This window comes from Salmo trutta, unplaced genomic scaffold (assembly GCF_901001165.1).
Source record: "Salmo trutta unplaced genomic scaffold, fSalTru1.1, whole genome shotgun sequence".
NCBI classification, from domain to species: Eukaryota; Metazoa; Chordata; class Actinopteri; order Salmoniformes; family Salmonidae; genus Salmo; species Salmo trutta.
Genome location: NW_021823412.1, coordinates 1,561,857 through 1,571,917, shown reverse-complemented (window position 1 = coordinate 1,571,917; position 10,061 = coordinate 1,561,857). Strand labels below are relative to the sequence as shown.

General features: G+C 46.5%; 1 non-coding gene across 1 annotated transcript; it reads right to left on the bottom strand.

Annotated features, from left to right (window-relative positions):
- Positions 1-8,601: 8,601 nt before the first annotated feature.
- LOC115190853 (U1 spliceosomal RNA) lies at positions 8,602-8,765 on the bottom strand. Its single transcript, XR_003877436.1, has one exon. It is a non-coding gene; the product is annotated as a U1 spliceosomal RNA (small nuclear RNA).
- Between the last annotated feature and the right edge of the window lie 1,296 nt (positions 8,766-10,061).

Genomic DNA, 10,061 nt, shown 5'->3' with positions numbered 1-10,061 from the left:
TGGTAGAATGGATAGTAACAGTGTTGGGGTACCAACCTAATGGTAGAATGGATAGTAACAGTGTCGGGGTACCAACCTAATAGTAGAATGGATAGTAACAGTGTTGGGGTACCAACCTAATGGTAGAATGGATAGTAACAGTGTCGGGGTACCAACCTAATGGTAGAATGGATAGTAACAGTGTTGGGGTACCAACCTAATGGTAGAATGGATAGTAACAGTGTTGGGGTACCAACCTAATGGTAGAATGGATAGTAACAGTGTTGGGGTACCAACCTAATGCTAGAATGGACAGTAACAGAGTCAACAAACTCTGTCACACACTCTGTTACTGTGACGACCCTCCCACTTTGCAGAATTCTTTCTCTTCGCTCTTGTTTTCCTTAATAGGATGATGGTGGGCGGAGCTGGGAGGGTCGTCAGCGAAATGGGACATCTGGTGTCATGACGTTGCCCTCTTTGGGTACAGCGAGCACAGTTGACCCCCCCTCCCTCTGCACCAGCCTTTTCTATGTACCATCCCCCGACCTCTATACTCCTGACCCAGGCTGCTGTGGTCAGAAGAGGTCGTAAATTCCCATGAGGAGAATCTCTCCTCATGGCCACAGTATAGAGACAGAGTGGTTTTCATAGAGAACAAAGGAGTTCTTCCACCTCACAGAACTGGAGAACCGAACGACATCTATGTTCTGGAGAAGGTATAAAAGATCGGTGAAGAATCCAGCTACGAACTGGTCCGTTTGGTACAATTTTGTGAAACTCATGAGAGACAATACAGCCACATTACCATGGCGCTGTTTATATAATAGCCTAATGTTGTGAGACTTACATCTAATGGTTGTATAAAATGAATGAATAAGGATAAAGCTATTTGTGATATGATGGGATGCTATGTAATGATGTTAATTTGAGAGATATATATTGATTGCAATTGTTCCCGAATGAGTGAGCGTTCATGTGCAAAGGATTAGCATTTCAATTGTTATAATTATCAACTCTGTAGTGCCTTCTCAGCTGACCCCCACTCCCTTTTGTCTAACAAGCCGGCATTCCGGTTTAGCCCACTAGGGCACATTCCTCTAGCATTTCTTTGTAAACATATCTACCATTTGTTATGCATTTCTGTGAATTACTTAGTTAGTAAATAAATAATTTTAAGACAATTGATGTATGGATGACTCATAGTGAAGACTGGGTTCGTGCAGATAACCAACAATTTACGACGTTTGGAATGAGACTGACGAGGTAAAGAATACGTCATTAATCAGAAGTCTAATTGATCAGATATTAAAAATATCTGAAAGTTATATTAGGAAAATTATAACTTTGTAATCTGAATATTTTCCTTGGTGCCCCGACTTCCTAGTTAATTACAGTTACACGATTAATCAGTTAATCGCGTAATAATAATTACAGAGAGTTATAAATATGTCTTCAGTTTTAATGATGCCAAAGACACTGGGCTCCCCCCATACATCGAGGAGACTCAATGCAGACACACTGTTGGTTTTGGCATTTTGGGGCTTCTTTGTGTTCATTTATTTTGGCACCCCTCAACACCCATCATTATCATCATCATCTATGAACACATCCACTCACGCTACTGACTACACACACACCAAAGAATATAAAAGGGGTGACCAAGATCCAATCAGATTCCAGTTGACAACATCACTACCCACACAGGAAATCTGCTTATGGCATTAAACTTGCTTTATATGTGAGGTAACCAATCAGAAAGCTAGTTGATGAGGTATGAACCTAAGTGATCTTGGTGATACCAACCCTCCTCCCAGAGAGCTACTGGGTCTGCAGGCTTTTTCTTCAGCCCTGCTCTAACACACCTCATTCTGCCAGTCAAGGTTCTGATTAGACTGATTAGTAGAATCAGGTGTGTTAGAGCAGGGTCAGAGCAAAAGCCTGCACTGCCAGTAGTATCTCTCCAGGAGCAGGATTGGCCATCCTGTTTTAACTCTACATATTCCTCTATCTCCATAGTAACCCCCTGAGCATGACCATCGACCTTTACTGATCAGCCAAAGCTGTCCCAAATGGCATCCTATTCCCTATACAGAGCCCTATGGGCCCTGGTCTAAAGTAGTGCACTACATAGGGAATAGGGTGCCATTTGGGACAGACAGAGACTCAAGGCTGAGTGTTTAACAGTAAAAGAGTTTGAGAAATGACAACAGAGAAGTAGGTTAAAAGTAGGGAGAGCACTGATGGAGAGAGAGAGTACTTTTGATTGGTACTGAATGTGTTGTGAATTATATACAGTCCCAGTCAAAAGTTTGCACACACCTACTCATTCAAGAGTTTTTCTTTATTTTTTGCTATTTTCTACATTGTAGAATAATAGTGAAGACATCAAACTATGAAATAACATGTGGAATCACGTAGTAGAATCCCTGTCATATACATGTAGTACATGTCAATTAAATGGAATGTGTGTGTGTGTGTGTGTCTTTGTATATACGGTGTGTGTGTCTGTCTGTATGTGTCTATCTGTGCATGTGAGTTGGTATCTGATTACTGTGATTAGTTCAATGTAACATCATATACTATACATTCTAATCAGTCTGTTTTGGGGCTGCAGAATCATTGTGCACTGCTCAAAAAAATAAAGGGAACACTTAAACAACACATCCTAGATCTGAATGAATGAAATAATCTTATTAAATAATTTTTTCTTTACATAGTTGAATGTGCTGACAACAAAATCACACAAAAATAATCAATGGAAATCCAATTTATCAACCCATGGAGGTCTGGATTTGGAGTCACACTCAAAATTAAAGTGGAAAACCACACTACAGGCTGATCCAACTTTGATGTAATGTCCTTAAAACAAGTCAAAATGAGGCTCAGTAGTGTGTGTGGCCTCCACGTGCCTGTATGACCTCCCTACAACGCCTGGGCATGCTCCTGATGAGGTGGCGGATGGTCTCCTGAGGGATCTCCTCCCAGACCTGGACTAAAGCATCCGCCAACTCCTGGACAGTCTGTGGTGCAACGTGGCGTTGGTGGATGGAGCGAGACATGATGTCCCAGATGTGCTCAATTGGATTCAGGTCTGGGGAATGGGCGGGCCAGTCCATAGCATCAATGCCTTCCTCTTGCAGGAACTGCTGACACACTCCAGACACATGAGGTCTAGCATTGTCTTGCATTAGGAGGAACCCAGGGCCAACCGCACCAGCATATGGTCTCACAAGGGGTCTGAGGATCTCATCTCGGTACCTAATGGCAGTCAGGCTACCTCTGGCGAGCACATGGAGGGCTGTGCGGCCCCCCAAAGAAATGCTAGCCTACACCATGACTGACCCACCGCCAAACCGGTCATGCTGGAGGATGTTGCAGGCAGCAGAATGTTCTCCACGGCGTCTCCAGACTGTCACGTCTGTCACGTGCTCAGTGTGAACCTGCTTTCATCTGTGAAGAGCACAGGGCGCCAGTGGCGAATTTGCCAATCTTGGTGTTCTCTGGCAAATGCCAAACGTCCTGCACGGTGTTGGGCTGTAAGCACAACCCCCACCTGTGGACGTCGGGCCCTCATATACCACCCTCATGGAGTCTGTTTCTGACCGTTTGAGCAGACACATGCACATTTGTGGACTGCTGGAGGTCATTTTGCAGGGCTCTGGCAGTGCTCCTCCTGCTGCTGGTAGCGGTCCTGCTGCTGGTTTGTTGCCCTCCTACGGCCTCCTCCACATCTCCTGATGTGCTGGCCTGTCTCCTGGTAGCACCTCCATGCTCTGGACACTACGCTGACAGACACAGCAAACCTTCTTGCCACAGCTCGCATTGATGTGCCATCCTGGATGAGCTGCACTACCTGAGCCACTTGTGTGGGTTGTAGACTCCGTCTCATGCTACCACTAGAGTGAAAGCACCGCCAGCATTCAAAAGTGACCAAAACATCAGCCAGGAAGCATAGGAACTGAGAAGTGGTCTGTGGTCACCACCTGCTGAACCACTCCTTTATTGGGGGTGTCTTGCTTATTGCCTATAATTTCCACCTGTTGTCTATTCCATTTGCACAACAGCATGTGAAATTTATTGTCAATCAGTGTTGCTTCCTAAGTGGACAGTTTGATTTCACAGAAGTGTGATTGACTTGGAGTTACATTGTGTTGTTTAAGTGTTCCCTTTATTTTTTTGAGCAGTGTATATCACTGGTTACCCATCCTATCATGTTACCACACAGATGTGACTGTCTAGCTCAGCGGTTCCCAAACTTTTCCATTCTGGAGACCATCAAATCACCGTCAAAAGCTCTTGAGGACAACCATTCACAGAGTCGCTGATTATATTGATGGTCAAATCCTATCAATACATGTGAATGTAACAAGGCCTGTACAGGCCTATTATTATTATTATTGTTATTATTATTATTATTATAATAAACTATTTGCATTGTGAAAAATAACGTAAAATAGATTATAATACCATTAATACTCCATACTGCTATTATTTTTTAATAATAAAATACTACAATCTAAAAATAATTGTGGACCAGCTGCACCACCCCCAGGGACCACAGGTTGAGAACCACTGGTCTGGAGTCCATCAGCCAAACCTGGTTGTTGTGTCACACTGCCCCCTCCTGGTAGCACTGCAAAACATCACCTAATTAAAGCAAAAAGTTAAATAAAAAATGTAACTGCACTTTTACGAGATAGAATCTTAATTTATAGGCTGAATACTGGTATTAAGTGTATGAAGACTTTGCATGACATAAATATCAACAAATAAACCTATAGGTGTTGAATCCGCCAACTGTGTTGAAACAGGAAGTCCATTTATAAGGAAGCAGAGGAAAGGGTCTCTCTTATTATAGATCAATGGTGCCGCTACTTCGCTTCACCTCCGTTCTGCCAGTAAGAAGACCTAGCAAGAATAAGGCCCGTGGCCTCAGAGATATCCCTTCAAAATAAAAGTCCCAAAATGATGAGTGTGATTTTTTTCAAACTGAAATTCATAACATTTTATGAGGAAATATTAGCAGACTTAGAATGCATGAAAAAAAGCAAAAAAGTCCATCGTATTTATATCACAAATAATATTATAGCTTTGACATTTGTTAACAGCATTAAAAGTCATGGCTCATGGCAGCTCCTTCCAGTCAGCCCTGGGGGCGCTACGGTGTGTGATGGAGAGGGTGGCTGCCACAGGCCTGAAGCTCCACCCCGAGAAGTGACACTTCATGAGGAGAGAGGTGTCCTTCTTGGGCCACCAAGTGGGGGAGGAGGGTATCAGCACAGCTGTCCGAGACTGGCCCACCCCCAACGATCAGCAACAGCTGAAGAGCTTCCTGGGCCTGGCCTCGTACTACAGGAGGTTTGTACGGGGCTTCTTGGGCCTGGCCTCGTACTACAGGAGGTTTGTACGGGGCTTCCTGGGCCTGGCCTCGTACTAACAGGAGGTTTGTACGGGGCTTCCTGGGCCTGGCCTCGTACGACAGGAGGTTTGTACGGGGCTTCCTGGGCCTGGCCTCGTACCACAGGAGGTTTGTACGGGGCTTCTCAAGCGTCGCTGCTCCCCTGAACCACCTGCTGCCAAAGGACAAGGCCTTCACCTGAACAGTGGAGTGGGAGGAGGCCTTCACCTGGACAGTGGAGTGGGAGGCCTTCACCTGGACAGTGGAGTGTGAGGAGGCCTTCACCTGAACAGTGGAGTGTGAGGAGGCCTTCAACACCCTCAAACGTGCACTGATCTCGTCTGTGTCCAGGATAAAGGGCAAGCTCGCCCTCTCCCCCTGACCTCACCTTGCCCTTTATCCTGGACACAGACGTGAGCAATGTGGGCATGGGTGGGGTGCTGGCCCAGGTGGGGTCAGAAGGGGAGAGAGAGGAGCAATGTGGGCATGGGTGGGGTGCTGGCCCAGGTGGGGCCAGAGGGGGAGAGAGGGGAGCAATATGGGCATGGGTGGGGTGCTGGCCCAGCTGGGGCCAGAGGGGGAGAGAGGGCGTACTTCAGAAAAACATTCAACAAACATGAGCGCCGCTACTGTGTCTTCCGGCGGGAGCACCTCGTTGTCGTGGCTTCCATCAAACACTTCAAGTACTACCTGGGTGACCTGCCCTTTACTGTAAGGACTGACCACTCTGCTCTCCAGTGGCTCATGTCTTTCAGAGAGCCAGAGGGGCAGGTGGCTTGCTGGTTGGAGGAGCTTCAGCTATACAATTTCAACGTGGTGCACAGGGCAGGGGCACGCCACTCCAACGCCATGTCCCGTCGGCCCTGTACTGTAGACGGCTGCCGCCACTGTGAGCGGGAGAGCGGGCCGGTCTGCTGTGAGCTGCAGACTGTCGACGTGGCTGAATGGGGGCAGCAGCAGGGACGGGACACAGACCTACAGCCAGTGCTACAGTGGGTAGAGGTGCAGCTGAGGCCACCGTGGGAAGAGGTGACAGCGCTCTCACTCGCGACCAAAGGGTTGCGGTCAAAGTTTGAGAGACTGCGGCTGGCTGATGGCGTGCTACAGCGGGCATGGAAGGAGCCAATTACGGGAGAGGAGAGGTGGCAGGTGGTGGTCCCAAAAGCACTGTGGGAGGCAGTGCTCCAGAGTACTCATTGGGGGTTGGGGACTGGACGCTTTGGGGTCACAAAAACCCTCTGCTGCCTCCATCAGGGCTTTTACTGGGGCAGCACAAGAGGGATGTGGAGGACTTTTGCCGCCGCTGTGACAACTGCACAGCGAGAAAGCGCCCTCCAGGCCGCTCTCATGCTCAGCTCCGACAGTTCCCAGTTCTGGCTCCCATGAGGAGGGTGGGAGTGGATGTAGTTGGACCGTTCCCCACCACAGACAGTGGAAACTCCTCTCCATCCTCAAAGTGATGGCCTTGTGGAGCGCTTCAACAAAACGCTTGGAAAGCAGCTGGCCATCATCTCTGCCAAACACCAGCGTGACTGGGACAAGCACCTGCCCATAGTCCTCATGGCATGCCTCCAGTACGCCGGCATGCCTCCAGAGAGATCCGCACCCCTGCAGAGATGGCGTTTGGTCGGCCCCTGCATAGCCCTCCTGTTCCCCCGGGGCCGGAGTATGCCCGGAGACTCCAGGACCGCCTGGAGACAGCCCACACCTTCGCCAGAGAGCAGCTGGTGAATGCAGATGTGAGGCAGAAGAGGAACTATGACGTGCACACCCGGGGAAGGCACTTTGTGGCTGGGGAGCTGGTCTGGGAAAGATAGGCAGATGCCCCAAGTTGGACAGCCACTGGGTGGGGCCCTGCAGCGTCCTGGAGAGGGTAGGGGAGGTTGTGTACCGGGTGCAGCTTCCTCCCAGGGTGGCGCCTCTTCAAACTCAGGAGGCTGAAGAAATATGGCTTGTCACCTAAATCCCTCACAAACTTTTACAGATGCACAATTGAGAGCATCCTGTCGGGCTGTATCACCACCTGGTACAGCAACTGCACCGCCCGCAACCGCAGGGCTCCCCAGAGGGTAGTGAGGTCTGCACAACGCATCACCCGGGGCAAACTACCTGCCTTCCAGGACACCTACAGCACCCGATGTTACAGGAAGGCCAAAAAGATCATCAAGGACAACAACCACCCGAGCCACTGCCTGTTCACCCCGCTACCATCCAGAAGGCGAGGTCAGTACAGGTGCATCAATGCTGGGACCGAGAGACTGAAAAACAGCTTCTATCTCAAGGCCATCAGACTGTTAAACAGCCATCACTAACACAGAGAGGCTGCTGCCAACATACAGACTTAAAATCATTGGCCACTTTAATAAATGGATCACTAGTCACTTTAATAATGTTTACATATCTCGCATTACTCATCTCATATGTATATACTGTATTTTATACCATATATATATATATATATATATATTGCATCTTGCCTATGCCGCTCGGTCATCGCTCATCCATATCTTTATATGTATATATTCTTATTCCATCCCTTAGATTTGTGTGTATTATTTATTATTATTCTTGTTGTCGAATTGTGAGATTAGATTAGCCCCCAGGTACCCATCTAATAATTAAATGTATATTACAGCTGTCCACCAATAAAGCATCAGAACCAGAGACTCTGATACCGCCTGTTTTAAATGGAAGAGTCTATCTGGTAAGAACACTTTTTATTTACCGGCGCTGTTGAGTGGAACAAACTACCACAGTAACTCCATGCCGAGCATAACTTCATTTAAATCATGTGTAAAGCTGACTAATGATGGTTTATATTCCATGTCAGTATGTAAGGCTCTACGCTATGACAATGTCCTCCTGTCCTTTGTATTGTGTTGTGTGGAGCCGAGGTCTACTATGACTAGAAAAACATTTAAGAGGACCACAATGGAAATATGTTTTCAAACATATTTTTGTGTCATTCTCGATGATTGTAAATGCTTTATCAACGTGTGGTTGCATTGACAGGCATAATCACCAGTGCTACAATAACAGATGTCAAACATTGGGGTTTTTAAAAGACAAAATGACTGTTTCAGGCCTTACTAAGCTTTTAAATTGATCCTACATTCTAACACCATTCACCTGATAAGAAAATGTAAATAAACTTATTTTTCGACGAAAAACTAAATATAATTCAAGAATTAAACCTCTGAATATTACTTTAACATCAAGATCAGGGGAGAGCGCGAACGCAGTCCCCCACTACCAGAAATTATGCAATCGAGATTTCCACATTTGGGAAATTCGCAGGGGTCAGCACAGCCGGAGTGCAATGGCTGAGCCTCGCCCTGGGTGAACCGCCTTCTTGATCACGGTGTCTCCCTTGCCAGGTAAGTATGAGTTGTACACGTTGGTAGAGGGGCACTCATTCCAGGACAAAGGTGTTTGTCTAACGGTTACCACTTCTACTACTGACAATACCACATCATATCGACCAGGGTCTAATAACGTTTACTAATATAGTTGCGGACAAAGCGGTGGAAAAGCGATGCACTTTGTTTTATTATATTATATCGCTGTCTGACTATTTTCCCATCATGCAACACGGTAGACATTCTACACACATTGAACTGTTTGTCTAAATGTCCGTCTGATTACACACAAGTAGGCGATGTACCAAAATGCTGAAATCCCATTCGTGCTCCCACGAAAGACACCAACTATTTCTGGTGTTTTGTAGCGTTCCAGACATTGTAGGAATATTTTCATCACATACGACCCCAGATATAAAGGAGAAACAGTCGCCTACTACTTCATCAACAACAAGACATAGCAGCTACTCGGGGTGTGCTCACATGGACATACTCGTATTTGTAATTGTATCTGTAAATTGACAGTTGATAGTCGTTTTTAATATGCCTAAATAGATGTTGGCAAAATAACTTCCTGCAAATTCTCACTGCAAAAACAAACCTGGTGATTATGAGCAGCGCGCTGAGGTGTGCGGCGTGTGTGTGTGTGTGTGTGTGCGTGCGTGCGTGTGCGTACGTACGTGCGTGTGTGCGTGCGTGCGTGTGTGTGTGTGTGTGTGCGCACAGCCACGTTTGCTGTCACTCAGTCAGAATACGCATTAGCATCTCAACTTTATTCCCTACCCTTTACCTGCTAGTGAGATATTCTGCACCACAAGATGCTGCTGAGAGGAGAACTGCTCATAAGAGTAAAGGTTGCAAGGTTATCATGTCAAAGTGGGTTATCATGTCAAAGTGGGTTATCCTCTCTTGGGTAGGGGGCAGTATTTTGACATCCGGATGAAAAGCGTGACCAAAGTAACACTGCCTGTTACTCAGGCCCAGATGCTAGGATATGCATATAATTGGTAGATTTGGATAGAAAACACTCTAAAGTTTCTAATAATGTCTGTGAGTATAACAGAACTGATTTGGCAGGTGAAACCCCGAGGACAAACCATCCAGGGGGGAAAATATTGAGGTCATAGGATTTTCCAATGTTTTCTCTGGGATACCCTTATTATTAGGAACCCGGTTGCAGTGCCTATGGCTTCCACTAGACGTCAACAGTCTTTAGAAATTCTTCAATGTTTTTTTTTTTGTCTTTATTTAACTAGGCAAGTCTGTTAAGAACAAATTCTTATTTTCAATGACGGCCTAGGAACAGCGGGTTAACTACCTTG